Genomic DNA, 18,585 nt, shown 5'->3' with positions numbered 1-18,585 from the left:
CCAACAGACCCCCTCCCCCCAGTAACCCTCGCTCGGGTGCTGCGCAGTGGGAATATAGTGTCAGTCCTTCACGCAGGCGCAGTTGTTAATCAATAGGCAATCTTCAGCTGTGTCTGTCCCCAGCGCACGCGCAGTTAATGCAAAGCCTCTAACCCGCGCTGATAGGTTGTTTGGCACAGGCGCCATTGACAGGTCACTGGGTGTCCAGGTGGTTCTGGGACAAGGTGTCTGTCCCCAGCGCATGCGCAGTTAATGCAAAGCCTCTAGCCCGCGCTGATAGGTTGTTTGGCACAGGAGCCATTGACAGGTCACTGGGTGTCCAGGTGGGTCTAGGACAAGGTGTCTTAGTTTCTAGTTCCTCAGGGGCCCCATGGCGGGTGTTTGAAGAGTGGATACTGATAAACGGAACTTCAAAGCCCCTGGCTTCTTGTTCGAGGTATAGTGGAGTGCATTCTGTCTTCTCATTTTTTCTGCTCAATGTCACAAAATGTTTACAATAGGAACTGATTCTAGTGTTATTTCTAACAGCTCGATGTTTCCACAAAGCAAATGGTGCAAGCACATTAGTTGTGAAGTGTTCACAGCTCTGGGGCCTATTTCCTTTAAGTGCTTAACTCTACAAGATGCTTACACTGCAGAGTTATCAACATTATTTAGATTCTAATGGGAGAACTGTGAAAAGTAGTACATTCTACCTGGTCTTTTCTCACTGGTGCATTGCCCCAACCCAGAGAAAGATGTGTGTTCACGCCCTTGGATTTGTAAGCGCTGGACATGTGTATTGACGGCCATTTGCACATTTGAGTCTAAATGACCAACCTGTGGCCTGCTGAGTTATGTGCCACCCTCTTTGTTTTATCAAAAATATATGTATTGCTTTAGCACGAAAATGCAAAAGGTGCACATGGAAAAGAGTTTGTTTTAAAAAGGTCGATATTGCTCATGGTAAATTGAAACTAGCATTTGCAATGCAATAGGTCTCGTGTTTACCAGAGTTTTGTAAATGCGACACCTATTGCATTGCAAATGCCGGTTTGTAAATGCGCCCATGCAGCGCATTAACTTTAATGTTGTCCGGGCCCCTTTTCTTAGACGAGCCGTGTCTAAAGAAAGGGGTGGGTTGCCATTAAAGTGAAAGAGCAGTATGGGACGCTTTTATAAAACAATCATTTGCAATGCATTGAGCTATTGACATTACAAATAACAATGCCTTTTATTTTTTATTCGTTTTTAAAATATAAATAAAAGGCATTATCATTTACAATACAAACAGCTTAAACTCGTGTAACTGTGAGACCTATTGCATTACAAATGCTTGTACATAGATTGGTAAACAGAAACAGGCTGCCTTTTACTCAATGCAAACATGGAATGGGAGACAGATGTATTGATACAAAAACAGTCAGACACGTCAACACAACTCCCATTTAACGTCACAGCTACACCTGCCAACATTTGAAATAGCGGTATTTCATTTCTTTCTTTTACCAATCAAGTGGCATAACGTATGCAAAATGAAGCCGCATCTACTGTAGTTAAATTAAGTAAGCCATCCCTTTCCTCGGGGCAGGAAAACAATGCAGCAGAAGAGAAGTGCGCACATGCTGCTGCTGTTAACCTGCTGCTCGCGGGTGTCTCCGCTCCAGATACAAGCTTCCTAGAACCGGTTTCTGGCATTTCAGCCGTCTTCAGCCAGGCTTGCTGGAATCCAGTGGCAAAGTGAGCAAGGGACTCACATCCGAGCATACCCTGCCAACTTATGGCGAACAAAGCGGTACAAAAGGGGGTGGTGATGGACCGCTTTGTTCAGCTGAAATGCAAGAAACCGGTCCTAGGAAGCTTGTTTCCGGTCCAGGGAAGGCATGGCTTGGCAGTTCGGGCTGTACTGTTCCCATGAGGCACAGGGTCAGACTGATTTGCATATGGCCATGTCTGAACTGGGGTGGCAGAGTGGGCTAAAGAACGGTGATGGATTAAACCCAGATCTGTTGACTGGGTGTGAGTGTTTGATTGGTTCAGATGCTCCGTCCATCACCACCCCCTTTTGTACCCATTTGAAACCAGGCATTTTCCCCTTTATTACGCCACTCCCTTCATGGTGACATCACTCTTTCCGCATGTGCTTCCGGGGCGAGCAATATTCCTCGCCCCGGCCAGCACATGCGCAGGAGGTCTCTGACCTGCTGTGCCCTCGTCATCGTCCATCCCTTGACAAAAAAAAACAAAACAGTCAGAGTCAGACTGACTGAATTTAATTTGCGACACACAGGGCAGTGAGCAGTTCATTGATTTGACGCTGCTGCATTGCATGCGTGTGGTACGTGTCTCTCTTGTCTTCCTCCCCGTCCCGACTCCCGAGGCTAGTGAGGCAACGCCCCATTCGCCCCTATGCACCAACCGCCACTGCTTATACCACGTGCAATTCATCCTCTCCAAAGCCAAGCCTCAAGAATTCCTGGGTGTGAAGGGCGTCTGATTCTGATTGGGTGCTTGATAGTTTTCCAGAAACTCATGTTCTTGATTGTTCATGTTTGGCAGTAGTTAATTAAACATGCCAAGGGGTTTTATCTCTTCAGTTGACAGAAGCTACAATAAAAGTTTCTTTGTCATTGCAAAAAAATATGAACAGCCAATGAGCCTCTGTCTGTCAAAGAATGGAAGGGCTGGGGAACTGTCATTCATCTCACTGCTAAGCAGAGCCATGTCAAGCTTCACCCTTTTTCAGGCCTCTGATTTTAACCAACATCGCTTAGAACACTGGGACTTTAGAGCCCATCCTTTTAATGAGGAAAACAAAACTCCAAGTCCCATAAGCAATAGTGGTGTAAGGTGTCACGCATGACCTAGGACAACATCGGATTCAGCACATCCAGTTCCATTTTTTAAGTATTTGACACAATATTGAATTTATAATCTTTGTTAGGTCTCGGCTAGAAGCGAGCGAAGCTCGCTCTCGCCAGAGACCTTATTGGTAGCGGCTCAGCTTCCCAGGAGGACAGCACTGGCCGCGCGCGGCGATTAGTTAAGGCCACACGCACGAGAACGCGCTCGCGGCCAGGTGCTGTCCTCCTCGAAAGCTGCCTCCCTTCCCCGTGCAGGGCGGGCCGCCGCGCTGCCTGCGGCGACCCGGAAGCATTGACGGCCAAACCGGAAGTAGGTGCTGTCCTGCAGAGCACCGCTTTTCAACTCTCTGCTCCTCATTGCCGGAGACGGCTTTTCTTCCGTAGCAGCGTGTTTAACTAAAAGAAAATCTTCCCCTTTTGCCCTACCAGCCCAAATCATAAGTGCTCCTCTGGCAACTTTTTTTTGATTGAAGGAACAACTCTTCATGCGACTAAGGACCCCCACCTCTGTGTACATGAAGAACACTGACTTTCCTTCAGCACCCCAACAGTACCACTTCCTGTACAGCACGGAATGTACCTCATTAACACAACTGTTAGCCCTGACTGTCCCGGTGTCCCAGTGAAGCACTGACACTGCAGTAAAGGAACGGTCAGTCAAACTCCAAGATACCCTGTCTGTGCCCAAGAATCACCATGAGCATTCTACACTCTACACCAGCCTAGCGCCTTCGATAGACAGACTCCACGGAACGCACAATCCACCCACTCCAACTGCAGGACCTACACTCCACGTCCACCAGTGTGCTCGATTGCTCGGAGAGCCCAGCCTAGCCCAAAACTTTGTCCAGCAGTATAGCAAACTTCGGCGTTGCAGAAGCAAAAATGGAACAGACTAAAGCAATCAAGCACCCTGAAAGCCACACACAGTGAAAATGATATGTGTAGAAAGGAGACAACGATAGCAAAGGTAACTTGCTACGACAGTTTTGCTGCTTATTCTGAAGCCCAGAGACAATACCAGATTTGTTTCTTTGCCTAGTAATATAGACTATTTTTGTCATTTTCTATTATGTAATAAACAGTTCACAATTCGAGGAAAATATGCGTAAATTAACTATACGTTTTGAACAGATACAATTCCTCAACATTGTTGGATATAATAATTAAAACAATAAACGTATGATGTATTTATTGAACTTATTCACAATTAGAAACAGGATTTTCTTTAAGAGAACACCACACATAACAATTCCAAGATGGCCGCGACTCGACCGTCTATGGAGTAGAGACAGCGCCAGGCTTTTCGCTGTCAAATTTGGGGGTACTATTTAATTCAAAACACAATGCACGTTCCATAAATTATTATAGACTATTACAATCAAATAGAAAACATTTAATGAACCACTGCAGATATAGTGACTTCTATTAGAACTGAATGTGTGAGTGAGTAGTGAGTGCAGAGTAGTGAGTGCAGAGTAGTGAGTGCAGATTGCAGAGTAGTGAGTGCAGAGTAGTGAGTGCAGAGTAGTGAGTGCAGAGTAGTGAGTGCAGAGTAGTGAGTAGTGAGTGCAGAGTAGTGAGTGCAGAGTAGTGAGTAGTGAGTGCAGAGTAGTGAGTAGTGAGTGCAGAGTAGTGAGTAGTGAGTGCAGAGTAGTGAGTAGCGAGTGCAGAGTAGTGAGTAGTGAGTGCAGAGTAGTGAGTAGTGAGTGCAGAGTAGTGAGTAGTGAGTGCAGAGTAGTGAGTGCAGAGTAGTGAGTGCAAAGTAGTGAGTAGTAAGTGCAGAGTAGTGAGTGCAGAGTGTGAGTGCAGAGTAGTGAGTAGTGAGTAGTGAGTGCAGAGTAGTGAGTAGTGAGTGCAGAGTAGTGAGTGCAGAGTAGTGAGTGCAGAGTAGTGAGTAGTAAGTGCAGAGTAGTGAGTAGTGAGTGCAGAGTAGTGAGTGCAGAGTAGTGAGTGCAGCGTGTGAGTGCAGAGTAGTGAGTAGTGAGTGCAGAGTAGTGAGTAGTGAGTGCAGAGTAGTGAGTAGTGAGTGCAGAGTAGTGAGTAGTGAGTGCAGAGTAGTGAGTGCAGAGTAGTGAGTAGTGAGTGCAGAGTAGTGAGTAGTGAGTGCAGAGTAGTGAGTAGTGAGTGCAGAGTAGTGAGTGCAGAGTAGTGAGTGCAGAGTAGAGAGTGCAGAGTAGTGAGTGCAGAGTGCAGAGTAGTGAGTACAGAGTAGTGAGTGCAGAGTAGTGAGTGCAGAGTAGTGAGTGCAGAGTAGTGAGTGCGTAGAGTGGTGAGTGCGTAGAGTAGTGAGTGCGTAGAGTAGTGAGTGCGTAGAGTAGTGAGTAGTGAGTGCGGAATGCAGAGTAGTGAGTGCAGAGTGAGTGTGCAGAGCAGTGAGTGCAGGTGCATAGTGGTGTGTGCTGTTGTGTGCAGAGTGGTGTGTGCTGTTGAGTGCAGAGTGGTGTGTGCTGTTGAGTGCAGAGTGGTGTGTGCTGTTGAGTGCAGAGTGCTGTGTATTGGCAATGTAAATGACAATGCCATTTATTTATTATTTAAAGAAAAAAAAGAAATGTCATGAGCAATGCCAATAGCTCCACCTTTAATAATGCTGAGACCATTGCATTGTAAATGCTTGTTTTTTATGGTCATGAGTCACCAGGATACTAAAAACGTGTCTTTTATTTTCAAGGTCAATTAAGTAATGGTCACCAGCTTGGAAGCTCAGTTAATTCTTCAGTATTTGTCATTGATCTCAATGTGTGGCTGGTTTGGGTCTGCCCCCTGCATCATTCCCGATAACTCACACAGGTAAGGAGCTTGTAGCAGCAACATGATAACCCCATACTCGTCTGTAAGAAGTGCGCTCCGAGCAGGTATCTGATCATTTTTGTGAATCAAGCAAGCACCAATATCTGCTATGTACATTCGTTAAAATAAAACACAATCAATTCAATTCAAAATATACTTTATTCGGTAAAAAGCAATACCATAAAAGTACAGTGTTAAAAAAAAAATTCTCATACATTATAAAAACCATACTAAAAACCTGTTTAACAACAATACATAAAATATAAATGATTCGGCACAGGGATCATCTTATAGAAATGACAAGGAGGTACCCGGTTAAAAATGTTTCATCCATAGTATAGTGCAAATCAGAGCAAATATTGAACACACAGGACCATTATTCCTCCCCTCTACTGGTTCTGAGTTTCATCGCTAATCTTAGAAAATGTACTACACAGAAAAGTTTTTAAAGGTTCTACTGACAATTTCAGAAACAGTAGGACCACCTTAACTTGTTTGAACTTGGCCTTCCTTAAAATACCTTTTAAAAATAGTCGCCTAGGGTAAGCGTAAAATGGGCATAGTAGGACCAAATGGAGCGTATCCTGTGGAGACCGTTGGTCGCAGCCACAGGAGCCCTTACTCTCCAAATGCTTTGTATACCCTGCTGGAACCGCCAAAGTATGGTGTAACAAATCTAGCCTGAAACGGGTCATGAGAAATCTGTCTTGAGGATTGTAAATAAGACACAAATAAGGTTCCATGCCTAGGCACGACTTTGTTAACTGATGAGTTCTTACTGATGGCTTAGTCAGCTCTCTTGCTTCCCTATTTGACTTGGCACTGTTTAAAAATTCTGACTTAATTTATTTATTGATTTATTATTTATTTATTTATTTAGTATACTTATAAAGCGCAAGCCTGTCACCCAGAGGGCATCCTGGCGCTTTGAACTTAAACAGCAGCACTATCACTTAAGCAGCGTTTTTTGGAAATAGGTGCGTTTTTAGGGCTTTCCGAAATGGCAGGTAGTTGCTGTGGCTTCTCAGAGAGAGAGGCAGGGAGTTCCACAGCTTGGCAGCAGCCACACTGAATGAACGGCCGCCCATCCTGACTCTCTGAAACCTCGGAACTACCAACAGCTGCGCAGAAGAGGAACGTAGAGGTCGCGAGGCAGAGTACCAAGAGAACATGTTCTGCAAAGGGATCGGACCCTGATGGTGTACAGCTTTAAACACTAAACACGCAGCTTTGTACAGCACCCTCGGATGTACCGGGAGCCAGTGTAACTCTCTCAAAGCCAAGGTAGAAGAACTAGACCTAGGCCATGAGAGGGCCAACTTGGCGGCCATGTTCTGCACGCGTTGTAACTTCACCACCAGATTTTTCGGGGCCTCCAGAAGCAGCGCGTTACAATAATCTAAACGGCTCAGAATAGTGCCGCGAACCACTTCCGACCTGGCATGGGCGGGGAGAAGGGGCAGAACTTTACGCAGCATGCGTAACAGCATCATGCACGTGGACGTGGTTTTATTAACGTGCAGATCGAGCTGTAAATTAGGGCCGAAGATCACCCCCAAGTTGCGGGCAGATGGTGCAGCCGAGACTGGCTCGGGGAAGGAAGCTGGCCAAAAGTTCTCTGGCAATGTCCGTGAGATCCGGTCGGTGGAACAGTAAAGAACCTCAGTCTTCGCACTGTTAAATTGTAGGGAGTTGGCCCGTAACCAGTCCGCTGTGGCTGCCATGCAGCGATGGAATGTCTCCAGCGAGACCGCCGTATCACCCTCCAAGGAAAAGACCAGCTGGGTATCATCGGCATAATTAAATGCCGAGACACCAAAAGATTTAATAAGCTGGACCAGGGGGCGGAGGTACAGGTTGAAAAGTATAGGGCTGATGGCCGAGCCCTGTGGCACCCCCTGCCCTACTTTCCTTGGTTCGGAGCAGAATAGAGGAAACGATACCAGCTGTTGCCGACTGTCAAGGTAAGATCTAAGCCAGTCTCTTGCCTCCTCTGTGACCCCACACTCTTCAAGTCTCTTGATGAGGGTTAAATGGCACACCGTATCGAACGCGGCCGACATGTCGAGCAGCACTAAAAAGGCTGCCCGACCACTGTCGACACGCGAACGAAGATTGTTCAATACGGTTACCAGCGCCGTCTCCGTCGCGTGCCCGGGGCGGAAACCAAACTGTGCCTCATCGAACCACCCGATGTTCTCCAAGAAGCCTGAGAGCGCGCGGGTCACCCATTTTTCCATGATTTTAATAGGAAAGGGGAGCAAGGAGATTGGCCGATAGTTGGACAGACAAGACGGGTCCAGCGTTGGCTTCTTAAGCAGAGGAGATAGTACTGCTAACTTCCAGCACTCAGGGACGGATGCCAACTCCAGAGACTGAAGGCAGATGGAATGCAATGGTTGAAAAAGTTCCGCCTGAAACGCCTTCCAAAATTTGGGAGGCAACGGATCCCACGGAGAGCCAGAGGATACCGTGTTAGCCAGACTGCAGAATTCCTCGAAAGAGGGACGAGGAAAGGATTTTAGTTGGGGTCGACTGGAAGGAGAGACCGGAGCTCCCAAACTAAAAGCAGGAGTGCTCAACTGGGGTCGACTGGGTGAGTTGCCCGGAGCTCCCAGACCAGAGTCGAAGACATCTGTCTGGGGTCGACTGGACAAGTCACCCGGAGTTCCCAGGACAGGAGTTGCAGTTGGCAGGCACGGTCCGAACGACTGGGGTCGACTGGATAACCCATTCGGAGTTTCCGGGTCAGGACAAAAGTCAACTGGCCAGGGTCGACTGAACGGGCTAACCGGAGCTCCCAGATCGACAGTACTGGGCACGGGATGTTTTAGGCCCTCTAAGATCTTGGCAATTTTTTCTTAAAAAGCCCCCGCCAGGGAATCGCACAGGGCCTGCGATGCTGGGACCGTGTTGGCGGCACCTATAGGGTGAGACATGTCCCTGACGATTTTAAACAGAGCTTGCGATTTATTAGGCGCCTGATTCAAGGTAGATTCCAGAAAGGTCGCCTTAGCAAGTTTAATCTGCGCTTTATACTCCTGCAGTGTAAGCCTGAACGAGGCCTTTGCTGATAGTAGATATTGCTTCCTCCAGGCCCTCTCTGCACGCCTAGAGCTCAGCTTCAGTTGTCGAAGCTCTTCCGTATACCAGGGGGAAGGCCGATTCACTCTCCCACGGGACTTACGAAATGGGGCCACCTTGTCCAGCGTGTTGGTAATCGATTGGCAGAGAGTAGAGTAGCTTTCCTCCACAGATTCACTCAGACAGAAATTGTCTGGTAGTAGGGAAGGCAGCGGAGAGCGGTTGAGTAATCGAGACCAAGGTCTGCCCAGTTTTGCCACTCCTACCCCGAGGTCTCAGAGGAGTAGTCACCTATATAAAGGGAGAAGGCCACAAGTGCATGGTCCGTCCAGCATTGGCACAGGATGTCGGTGACCGCAGCCGATTGAGCGTCAGCAAAAATCAGGTCAAGAATATGGCCTCCCCTATGGGTCGCAGAGCAGACCAGTTGTTGCAGCTGGATGTCACCAAGGGCCTGGCAGAGTGTCGTGAACGCCCCTTCCAAAGGACCCCCCTGCCATAGATTGAAGTCACCCAGGACCAACAACTTAGAGTGGGTGTTGGAAAGGTCATAGATTAGGTCAAGAAAGTCTCATAGAGAGGGAGCCGAGCCCGGTGGCCGATAGCAAAGCACGCCTGAGAGCAGCGTTCCCTCCAGACCTCTAATGGAAAACCCCATCAACTCGAATCCCAACACCTCCCTGATTTTGAGCTGGAAAATACCAAGCTTTTCTCTATAGATGATACCAATTCCACCACCTCTGTTCTTCAGCCGAGGGGTGTGAATAATTTTAAATCCTGGGGGACATGCAAGTCCCAACTCAACTAGGCAGTCCTCCCGAGTCCATGTTTCAGTAAGAAACAACACGTCCAGCCCTGATGAATCGATCAGAAATGCAATCTCTGTATGGTGCTTACACAGTGACCGCACATTCAGCAACCCACAAGACAGGGACAGAGATGGAGGGGAGCCAGAGGTCTTCTTAGGCACCGGCGTACGAGTCGGTCTAAGTTCGAGTAGAGCAGCCCGGGAATATACCAGGCGAGGAGTGTGTGAGGGGCCAGAGGCAGCGGCCCTAGGCGCGCCCGTTGCGCGAACGGGCGCAAACGGGCTTACCTCTGGCGCACCTCCGGCGCGTCTACGGCGCGTCCGCTGCGCGCACTCGCTGCGCGCTTGTTCCGCCATACCTCTATATAGTACTACGCCGCGCGGGCTTCCGGCTGCTAGAGCCTCCACACCCGAGCAAAATGGCGCCTAAGAGTGTCCCAAGCTTCTACACTCACCCAAGATGGCGGACGGAGCACCACGATCACAATCCTAAAATCCCGCAAAATGCGAGTGAGGACACAATTATAGTGCAGGTGAGCCTACAGATGTCCCTGGTAGCTGCAGTAACAAGCGCCAAGCAATTAGATGACAAAAAGCGGCAGCGCAATAGTAAGCAGCGCGAGCAGCGCAATTAAGAATAAAAATGCCCAAGTATATCTAGGCACCAGTAAAAAGCTGTCCAGCAAGAGCGCGGTCAGTTAAGGTCTGAAGGGGGAACTTTCTGTGAAGCTTAAATAAGCTCTCCAATGCGCGGGCTTCCGGCTGCTAGAGCCTCCACACCCGAGCAAAATGGCGCATAAGAGTGTCCCAAGCTTCTACACTCACCCAAGATGGCGGACGGAGCACCACGATCACAATCCTAAAATCCCGCAAAATGCGAGTGAGGACACAATTATAGTGCAAGTGAGCCTACAGATGTCCCTGGTAGCTGCAGTAACAAGCGCCAAGCAATTAGATGACAAAAAGCGGCAGCGCGATAGTAAGCAGCGCGAGCAGCGCAATTAAGAATAAAAATGCCCAAGTATATCTAGGCACCAGTAAAAAGCTGTCCAGCAAGAGCGCGGTCAGTTAAGGTCAGCCCTTATCCTTAGATAGCAATTTGGTCGGGTGGGTAAAATATTCAACCCAACACATGGCTAACAGGTTTTCCCTGATGTGTCTAATCCAAGGAATATTGTAACCCCGTGCCCGTGCAGTCTGATATTATTTGTTGACTTAACGCCGCCTCTGGGTTTGTCTATACCTTCATCCAGCATGCGAGGGGCTTCCATTGCAGCCTATTGCACAGATGTCTTATACCCAGTTCCTCATGAACCATGTAGGAGGAAATGCTTTGTGGGACTTTCAGTACCCGCCTCAAATGTTTGTTTCCTTCTATTTGTACCTTAAGCGGGCCTATAAAGCCTCAGACCTCACTCCCATATAAAACTTTGGCACAGCTTACAGAACTGTAGAGGTTCAGGATTTGTTCCGGAGACCATCGGCCTAGCCTCTTTGCAAAATTCATAATTGCCCCTGTTAAATTAATTAGTTTATTGCATTTCTCCTCCACAAGGGCTTTAAAACTAAGGCGACTGTCGAACATGATCCCCAGATATGAAAATGACTTGACCTTTTCCAGTCCCTGTGTGCATATTGTATACTTAGTTTTGCTGGATGGTCCTTTCCTTTCCTTACCTCCATAACATATGATTTGGTGAGGTTCGGTGACAAATCTAAGCTATCCATAAAATGGACAAAACCATCTATGAGGCGCTGCAGTCCACGCGCAGTGCGGGCCAAGAGTACCGCGTCATCTGCATACAGTAACACCGGTATTCCTCTCCTACCCATCTGCGAGCAGTCCACCCCTAGAGCTACCAGCGCCTGGGTCAAACCATTTATATATAAAGTAAAGAGGAAGGGGGCCAAAATACAACCCTGCCTCACTCCCCTTGAGCATGGGAAGTGGTCTGTGACTTTTCCCTCCTTATCATATCTGACCTGGGCAGAAGTATTCTGATGCAGTGTCCGTAATATATTTACCAGACCAGGGTCAACTCCCAAGGCCCCCAATAGTCGCCACATTTTCTTCCGATTTACTCGATCAAATGCCGCGGTGAGGTCCATGAAAGCCATGTACACCGTCCCCTCACTGGCTACGGTGTACTTTGCTGCCAGGAGATATAAATTAAGCCATTGATCTGTGGTGGAGCGGCCGTACCTAAACCCATACTGGGTATCCGTAATGATCTTATGTTCCTCCGCCCAATCAATCAATCGGTTAAGAATGGCCCTACCTAGCACTTTCACGGTAACATCAATTAATGAAATAGGCCTATAGCATTGAGGGCTATTTCTGTCCCCTTTTTTAAATATGGGGACTATTGTGGCCGTAGACCAGGATATTGGCATCATTGTTTGCACTGCGGTATTTATTACTCTGGTGAGTATGGGCACCCAGAGTTGTTTCTGGCTTAAGAGGAGATCTGGTGGAATCCCATCAGGTCCTGGCGCCTTATTACGGGTTAGCCCCTCAATCCCCGCCTTTATTTCTCCCAAGGAAAAGGTAATGTGGGGTGGGTTCACACTTTCCAGTTCTCAATGCTACCATGGTTATACAGGCCCTTGTAATGTTCAAGCCAGGTTTCTGGGAGGATGTGGCAGGCCAGCTTGGGTTTATTTGAATCCTGAAAGCATGGTTCATTAACAACTCTCCAAAAAGCATTCGATTCCTTTGTCTCGGCCGCTTCTCTCAAGTTTTCCCATGCCTGGTTCTGCAATGTGGTTCTGCGGCATCTTAGTGTTTTATTGTACCTAGCCCTGCAGCTTGATACCTTCCCTCTGTCCCTAGGTACGCATTTCAGAGCCGATTTCAGATCCCTCAAGGCGAGGGTGCAGTCATGATCGAACCACCTTGGTGCACTGTGTTCCTTGTTGATCTTCCTGCCCCTAAGTAAGCCATCTATTTCTTTGACTGCTCCCTCAAATGCCTTGATCAGGTCTGCCCCCTCAACCCCCAAGTCCAAACACTTCCAAACGTTGGACTCGGCCTGTCTCAGTAAGATTCTGTAAAATGCCTCACTGTCCGTGTTGACCCACCTTAGTCCCCTACCTTGGTCAGTGCCTTACATCAAACCTCTGACCCCCCTACGTTGTGATAGAAGTACCGCATTTGGATCTATGATGCACAGGAGAAGCGGGTTATGGTCGCTGAAAATGCTAACCTCTATCTCAAACTTTGTAACCTGACACTTTAACATGGGTGTAACGAAAATAAAATCAATTATAGTGCCCTTCGCCCTGCCTTTGAAAGCAGGGGTGACCGTGCTATTGCCCTCCCCACCAATCAAATCCATGGTATATGTTAGGGCATGCCTGCCCAGGATCTTATTCAGCGCTCCTCCTTCCCTTGTGTGATTCAGGTGCCACCCCTCTACAATCGGGCACGCCGACCAGTTCCCCTCGTTCGTTCTTAGGAAGGGGCATGGGTGACAATTGAAATCCCCTGCTAATAATAGCTGGGAGCACAGTGCCCCTTGCACCTCCATGTCTGCCAGCTGAGCCCCTAATTCATTTAGGCTTTGGAGAGTTTGTCCTGTGAGTCCCAGTGTGCAGTCCGAGGCCCATCTAAGTTCACTCCACCTTCCTGAGAGTCTGAGATCTACATAAATAGTCAGACCCCCTTTGCCCTCCCCGGCGCTGACTTACTTACTAGGACGAAAAACATTTTGTAGCCTTCTATTGCCTGGGTGTTACTATGTACTCCCATGTTTCTTGTAGGAGGATTATTTGATGTTTCTTAATATACGTTAGCCAGTTGTGATTTTTGAGGCTAAGCCCGCTACATCCCAGGATATGATCTTAATCTCTCCCACTATTTGACTGCCTGCCGTGCCAGTTGTAGGGTTAGTGGGCATTACAGGAGCTTCACCCAAATTCCCTGCATCTTTCTCCACATTTCTCCCACCGGGCTCTATAACTCTCACATTGGCATTGGAATCATCTGACTGTGTGCGCCCTGGACCTTCATTGTCTCCTATTATGGGTGACTCCTCCCCCCTCGCGCTATTCTCGTCTTTCAACCCCCCCACCAGTCAATCTATTTCATTTAGGGCTGAAGCACAGTGGAGAGGTGCAAATCGGTTAATGAGTAAAACTAACTGGTCCCCCCGTCTGATGCAATCCTATTCCTCCTATGGTCACCTTGCATATTCCTATGGGCCATATCCCTTTAGAAAAAAGCCAAGGGGAGCAGTCTGATACTGGACCCTCCATCCCCTTGGTATTGACCCCTGGATTGACTATGGAGGAGCTCATTGACTAACTCTGGATATCTGAAATTCAAAATCACACAATCACCCGCAAAGCTCTTTCTGCTACTTCCGATCCAAGCCACCCTCCTTGCCATCAGAATATGTCTGTGTTGTGTGATATTGAAACCCGTGTTTTTGACTAGCCAATGTGCTGTCTTGTTAATTAGAGTGCGCTGGGATTCCTCCCTCTCATCCCCGTTAGTAGGAACCCCTACAAGGACCACTGTGTAGGGGCTTGAGGCTGGGGGGAGATCCAATGTCGGTAAACCATTAGTGCTCTGCACAGCGTCCGCTATTGTTAACTCCTCATCACTAACTATTGCCCTTCTTTCCTCCTCCGAGCCCCTCTGGGCTGTGTCAGGACAAACCGTATTAGGTGGCCCCATTCTGTTTATGCTTAGGGCAGTCCCGTTCGTTTTACCCGCCAAGGCACTCTTGTTGGTGCTCTCACTGTCTTTGCTCAACTGCCCGCCTTCGCGGTGCCCCCCTCCTTGACCCTCATAACTAGTTGTGGGCTTTGAGTATGATGAGGCTTCTGCTCCCCCCATCTCCGGTCCCCTAATTTTACCTGGCACACTATTTCCCTGATCGCATAGCCGAGATAGTTTTTCCTCAATAACCTTAATTCTCTCGAGCACCGGTCCCAAATGGGTGGAAAAAGGAGCTCTAAGTTTGACCTTAATAGATCTTCCATTCCTTGTCCGCTCCCCATCTTCCCACAGTTTGAACATTGCGTGCTACAAATGGGTCCCACAGCAGTGTTCAGTCTGCTGATCTTTACTGCACCCTTCTGTTCTGATTTTGGCTTTGAAACAATCGCCCCCTCCCCCCGATCGTGTGCCCCGGGTCCTTGCGTCAGCTAGAGGTGATACCAACTGCGTAGTAGATGTGTCTTTTATTGCACCTTTTGATCTTGTGATCACTTCTCCGCCCCCCCTTACTATGGTTCCTATACCTGAGTTGGCCCTAGAGGCTACCAACTCTGATGGCCCTTGTTCTGGCCTGTCTATCACTGGAGTGGACGCGCTGGAATTCTTCTCCACCTCTTTAATACTAATGTGAGACCGGTCAGGGTCAGAATCCGTTATAAGTGGGTCATCAGGGTACATAAGTGAGCCACCCTCCTGTGTCATATGGGGAACATGAACCATAGCACTAGTGATGCTGCCACTATCTTGCTTTGATTGACCTTGGAGGATACTTTTACTTGGTGTTTTAGACCTTGCTATGGGGCCCATTGATGATCGCTTATGTTCGAGCAGTGTATCTAGCGACAATCTATTTTCTGTGAGCTGAATTTCGTTGACTAAGAGTGAATCTGCTCTTTGAAGAAATGCATCAAGGGTCCCCTTAACCCCGCCCCTACCCCAGGAATCCCCTTCCGCTTACTCATACTGAGTGGTGTTTGATACTCCCATCGGTTACAGCGCATATGTGTTATAGAACTATGGTCAGGTCCTACATTACATACAGTACGAAAGGCACTAAAAATGAAATAGAGTCCACGAAGCACAAGGCGCTGCCTCCCTAACTGCTAAAACTGATGTAATCAGCTATTACTTCCACTCATTCACTGGAGGATCTCCCAGGGGTTAGAGTTTTCACAACAATTTTTTTTAATGCATTCTCAGATCACGCAATGCTCACATTGGAAATCCATCTGGGGGAAGGATTGAGACTGTCAACAAACAAAGAATGGCCTGGTCAGAAACCTGTAAGTGTGCCGCAACTGAGCTAGTGCCCCAAAACCATTAGTAGCACTAGAAGTGATAGCCCGGGTCTGTTAGGAAAATTCCCATCAGCCCACCCATGTGGTGGAATGTCGTCATGTGGGAGATGTCACCAATCCCAATCTCAAGCAGTGCACCTAGTCATGGTGCAGAGATGGATTACCATGGTGTAAATACAAACCACTGGGCTTCACTGGTGATGCTAATGGGGTGCAGTGCAAAAAACAAAAGTGAAGAACGTGAAGATAAAATTAACTCCAAGGGCCAAAATTAATTTTAATCAGTAAGGCACCTGGGTCAAGATTAAAAATATTGCCAGGATAGTTTGAAATAATAACTATATGTGGGCAAAGTGAGTGAAGGTCGACATGTTTCAGCTATTCTGACTATTGGTCTTAGCTTTCTTCAGGACCATTAAAGAAACTGCGACTGCAAAAGAAATTAAAGAATATAGTGATGCACGCTGATGTACATTGGATAGGTCCTACCAGTTCCTCTGAGCCCAGATGAATACTGTAAGAAGTCCAGAACTTTATGTATCTCCTAAAGAAGAGACATAAGCGTGAATCAGAAACCATGTAGTGCACAACAGATTTCAGGAGAACAAGCACAAGATGCTAGGCACACACAACAGGGCGATGGAGATAATCTCTCCCCGCTAATTTATACAGCTACGTTGCAATCAGTGTATAAAAATCACCAACATGTAAATGTATGTAGTAACTTACCCAGCATTATGTGGGAGTACGCCTCACCTCACCCGGAACCAACTCGGGAAAAAGGGAGGCCCCGCTCTAGTTAAGGAGGGAAATGGACAGGAAAGTGCCTTTGAAAAATAGCAAAAGGGACTAAAAGCCACAATAGCTACCATTTCCAAGATTAGTCTTAACAATACCTAGCTTTTAGCAGAAAAAAGACTCAACCAAATACAAGAAAAATGACTAAAAGACTCTGCACAGGATTAATTCACAAAAGTTGGAGGGCAAGGCCACCCCTGGGAGGACTATGTTCAACGCTAAAAATTCACTAGAATAGGCACTGACACTATCAGTCACCAAGTCTAGGGCAAGTGTTAAAAGACTTATGGTCGATTGAGCCATTATGGGGCTCTCGTGCTGGTACTAAGATAACTCGCCCTCTAAAGACCACAAATTGGATATTTAGTACCCTACCTGTCCGTCGGTACCTCGATGCCGGCGTCCGAGAAAGAACGGAGGTACCGACGTGCAGGGCGCATGTATATTTATACCCTGTCTGATTGGTCTACTAGTAGCAGCTGTTACTATTTGCTAGCGCGTCCGCCTAGTTACCGGGATGTCCGCGCTCTAGAGCGCATGCGCTAGACATCCTGTAGCGCGACGCGTGAGTCTTGAAGTAAGAGCACACATGCGCACGGCACTGCGGCCGCAACGCGCATGCGCGGGCTCTGAGCCATGTGTGTCGAGCCGCGCATGCGCCAGATTGTAATGCGCATGCGCCGGGATTGAAACACATCAAGTGGCGGTTGTGCTGCCGATGTGAATCAACACAATTTAAAACTACCTTTGAACAGGCGGTTAGACACGATGTTTCGCAGCTGCAAACTACCGAACGGAGTACGTTCCACAATTTCTCTAAACTTGAGCAGCAGGCGGTAAAAAATCTCTCACTTGATCCGTCCATCATCATAAAACCGGCGGACAAAGGGGGAGCCACTGTTGTTATGGACTTGGAACAGTACCGTCAGGAATGCCTTAGACAGCTGGACAACGACAAATTCTACCGTCGTCTCACCTCAGACCCCACCCAGAGTTTACTCACTGAAATCAAAACTTTGGTGGACGAAGGGACCATGGAGGGGTGGATTACACCTCACGAGGCTAGATTCCTTGTAACAGAGAAACCCACTATTCCTGGTTTCTACTGTCTCCCCAAAATCCACAAGGCCACGAGACCGCCACCAGGCCGTCCGATCATCTCAGGGATTGGTTCCATTTTGGAACCACTCTCCACCTTTGTAGATCACTTTCTCAGACCTCTAGTTAAGAAAATGCCCACGTATCTGGAGGACACAGCCGATGTCCTCAGATTATTACCAACTATTGAGTACAACGTGGAGACTGACCTCATGGTCAGTTTTGATGTAGAATCCCTCTACACCTGTATTCCACAACAAGACACTTTGGATACAGTTAGAGGTCTTCTGTCAATGGAAGATCTGGACAGCATAACCCCGGTTAACTTTATCCTATCTCTTGCAGAACTGGCAATGAGGCAAAACTACTTCAAATTTGAAGACCAGCTGTTTCTACAGATCTCCGGGACCTCCATGGGGAGTGTCTTTGCCCCTAGTTTGGCAAATCTTTATGTACATCAAATGGAACAAACTCACATCCTCAACCATAGCAACCCTTTTTCTAAACACCTGGTGCTATGGAAGAGGTATATAGATGACGTCCTGGTAGTGTGGCGAGGCTCTATTCCTGAAGTACAGGCCTTCCACACTTGGCTCAATGGATGTAATCCTCATCTCAAGTTCACGCTAGAGTACAGCCATATAAGACTTCCCTTCCTAGATCTATCCATCTTCCCCGAGGATGGAAGTCTCCGTAGTGAGTTGTTTACCAAACCTATGGCAAGAAATTCACTCTTGTCATTCGACAGTCATCACCCACGCTCCCTGAGGGAGAACCTCCCGGTGGGCCAGTTCCTCCGGGTCAGGAGGAATTGTTCATCCAGACAACTTTTCAACAAACATGCAACCACACTAGCCACTCATCTAGAGGAACGCTATTATCCCAAGCATCTTGTGAAGAAAGCGTGGAAACGTGCCTCGAACAATAACCGCGAGGCACTGATTGAAAAACGCCCATCCAAACCACCAATGGAACGCCTAACATTTGTGAGTACGTTCAGTACAATGTCCAATTCTGTCCAGAAAATGGTACGCAAACACTGGACGATTCTGAATAGTACTGGAGCTAACCTTCCATTACCACTGTTCTCATTTAAAAGGGCACCTAGTCTTCGAGACACTCTTGTTCATACAAGACCTA

The 18,585-nt window shown here is 47.8% G+C and overlaps 1 protein-coding gene across 2 annotated transcripts in view; it reads left to right on the top strand.

Moving 5' to 3' along the window:
- Positions 1 to 302: 302 nt before the first annotated feature.
- LOC147737619 (uncharacterized) overlaps positions 303 to 18,585 on the top strand; it is a 96,810-nt gene continuing 78,527 nt past the window's right edge. For both annotated transcript variants that reach the window (XM_086937674.1, XM_086937598.1), the window contains exons 1-2: positions 303 to 436; positions 5,515 to 5,633. The gene's annotated coding sequence lies outside the window, so the exon portion shown is untranslated. The remainder of the gene's footprint in view (positions 437 to 5,514; positions 5,634 to 18,585) is intronic.

Source organism: Lissotriton vulgaris, chromosome 1_1 (genome assembly GCF_964263255.1).
Source record: "Lissotriton vulgaris chromosome 1_1, aLisVul1.2, whole genome shotgun sequence".
Lineage (NCBI taxonomy): Eukaryota > Metazoa > Chordata > Amphibia > Caudata > Salamandridae > Lissotriton > Lissotriton vulgaris.
This window is presented reverse-complemented; position numbering and strand designations above follow the sequence as displayed.